Source organism: Lepisosteus oculatus, unplaced genomic scaffold (genome assembly GCF_040954835.1).
Source record: "Lepisosteus oculatus isolate fLepOcu1 unplaced genomic scaffold, fLepOcu1.hap2 HAP2_SCAFFOLD_63, whole genome shotgun sequence".
NCBI lineage: Eukaryota > Metazoa > Chordata > Actinopteri > Semionotiformes > Lepisosteidae > Lepisosteus > Lepisosteus oculatus.
This window is the reverse complement of record NW_027168182.1, coordinates 1,132,501-1,135,000: the sequence shown is the minus strand read 5'-3', so window position 1 is coordinate 1,135,000 and position 2,500 is coordinate 1,132,501. Positions and strand designations below refer to the sequence as shown.

Sequence of the window (2,500 nt, the reverse complement as noted above, 5' to 3'; positions counted from 1 at the left end):
CCTTTCACACATGCGCAAAGAAGAATGTTGGGGGTGCACGCTTCAAGGCGCCTTACAGCTGTAGGGAGTGATTCGAGACGATTCGTGGCGTGTGCTCGTTCCCATATACCGTACGCCCCGGGGTGCAGTGCTAGGATGATGTACAATACCGCTTGGGCACGTAACGGCGTTATACGCAAGGTTTTCGTTTGTTCGTTTTGTTTTGCTCTGCTTTGCTTTGTTTTGCTTTCCATCGCGTTGGTAAGAGCGTAAATAAAAAGGCGATTCCTGCGTCTACCACTAATGTAAGAGCTATTTCAAGTGCGACGTGGTGCGGCTTTTCAAATGCTTGTGGGCATTTCTCTGTTGTTGATTCTTTTTTTGTGTGTAACAAAGTGGCATTTTCATGTCCGGACGGGGAGACTTTATCATTCCGACATGAAGCCACCCTTAAGTCCTCTGAGGCGTGTCTGTCTGCAAGGCTTGTATTTTGGAAATGTTTTTTTGAAACGGAGAACGACTTTGAAATAGGCTTCCGCCGGCGCCTCGCGATCCAGGTAAGATTGTAGCAAGAACGCAGCGGCAGTGGGGCTTGCTGTAGTCGTGGCCGAGTGGTTAAGGCGATGGACTAGAAATCCATTGGGGTCTCCCCGCGCAGGTTCGAATCCTGCCGACTACGTTATCCGCCTCCAGGCGGTGTGTTTCGGCGCAAGCAAAGAAGCGCGCCTCTTTGCTGTTCCTGGTGGTTTTAAAACGCCCAATCGCTTGTACCCGCTGCCTTGGAAATAAGTTCTTCAGCGTCCGCGAATGGCATTTTGCAGCTGGAAGCAGATGTCGACGCGTTTTCCACAGAGCACCAAAAAAGCGTCTTTTTTGAAGGCCCAGGCACTGAGCATTGGTGGTTCAGTGGTAGAATTCTCGCCTGCCACGCGGGAGGCTCGGGTTCGATTCCCGGCCAATGCAGTGGCTTTTGCAGCGAGCGGCTCCATCACTTGCATCCCCTTGCAACTCGCAACTCAAAAAACCCACTGAAGCTAAGCAGGTGTGAGCCAGGTCAGTACCCGGATGAGGGTGAGCTACAGGGAAAAACAAAGCTTCCAGCTGGAAGCGGTGTTAATGGTGCCGGCGGTGGGGCGCTCACCCTGAGGTCTGTGCGGGTCCCAATGCCCCAGTATAGTGACGGAGATGCTGTGTTGTAAAAGGGCGCTGTCTTTTGGATGAGATGTAAAACCGAGGTCACAGCGCTCTGTGGTCATTCAAAATGACCACCAAAACCTTTGACAAAAGCTCTTGGTCATTGATGGTCTTCAATAATGCTTCTCCTTTAGGTACATTTTAAATCAGCTGAAAAATGCTGTGAAATGGGGGGGCACTTCAGGCCAGTGTAGGATTTGGGTTACAAGAACCATGAAACTGCACGAGAAAGCCCGTACACTGAATTACACGGCTTTCTATTCAAAGGAGGACAAAAGAAATTCCCTGAGTTCGATTTTTTGCAGCACAGAGAGGAGCACTGTTGTGAGGCCGGTTAGCTCAGTTGGTTCGAGCGTGGTGCTAATAACGCCAAGGTCACGGGTTCGATCCCCGTACTGGCCAGGTCCTTTTCTCCTCTCTTACCAAAGCTGTTAGGTTCCTTTCCGTGGTGAGAGGGGTTGTCATGCAACGCTGCCACATAGTGCCGACAGACAAGAGTGTTGCGGGAGAAGAGAAAAGTGTTTGAAGATTTAAGAGTGTCTTAGGTGGAGCCAAAATCAAGTGTCACAAATACAAGTGGGAGGATTTCCAATGTTTAATATGGTAAAAATAAGCGGAAGTTATCTGCCGGTCCGGCACAGTCTGCCATGCTTTTGTCATATACTGTAAAGTGGTGTCGAACTGGAGCCTCACCATTTGCATATGTGAGGCTCCAGTTATACATCGAGTGTCACATTAAATGACAAAAATGAAGAGAGTTAAAGCAGCTGGAGAGGTTTTCTTACAACTTTTGAGCTGACACAGTTTTGGAAAATGTTTCCTTCACGCTGCACTGTACAACATAGGCAGCCAAGAGTCTCCAAAACAAAACAGAATTGACAGATAGGAGAAAATTCCCACTCATCCTGAAGTTCCCAAAATCCAGCACTGAGCGTAAACAAAGTGTCTAAGTAGCGTGGGAATGCTAACCCTAACCCTAGCTGGAGTTTGAGCAATCCAGCACTGAGCGTAAAAAGATGAGTCAAAGTAACGTCTAATCGGATTAGTTTCCTTAGAGCTGGTTCAGAGTCTGCTCAAGAGTTTACCTTTCACACATGCGCAAAGAAGAATGTTGGGGGTGCACGCTTCAAGGCGCCTTACAGCTGTAGGGAGTGATTCGAGACGATTCGTGGCGTGTGCTCGTTCCCATATACCGTACGCCCCGGGGTGCAGTGCTAGGATGATGTACAATACCGCTTGGGCACGTAACGGCGTTATACGCAAGGTTTTCGTTTGTTCGTTTTGTTTTGCTCTGCTTTGCTTTGTTTTGCTTTCCATCGCGTTGGTA

The 2,500-nt window shown here is 48.8% G+C and overlaps 3 non-coding genes across 3 annotated transcripts; all 3 read left to right on the top strand.

Annotated features, from left to right (window-relative positions):
* The first annotated feature begins 576 nt into the window (after nt 1-576).
* trnas-aga (transfer RNA serine (anticodon AGA)) lies at nt 577-658 on the top strand. The gene has a single exon. It is a non-coding gene; the product is annotated as a tRNA-Ser (tRNA).
* Nucleotides 659-871: 213 nt separating this feature from the next.
* On the top strand, nt 872-942 carry trnag-gcc (transfer RNA glycine (anticodon GCC)). Its single transcript has one exon. It is a non-coding gene; the product is annotated as a tRNA-Gly (tRNA).
* A 559-nt stretch (nt 943-1,501) lies between these two features.
* trnai-aau (transfer RNA isoleucine (anticodon AAU)) lies at nt 1,502-1,575 on the top strand. Its single transcript has one exon. It is a non-coding gene; the product is annotated as a tRNA-Ile (tRNA).
* The last annotated feature ends 925 nt before the right edge of the window (nt 1,576-2,500 follow it).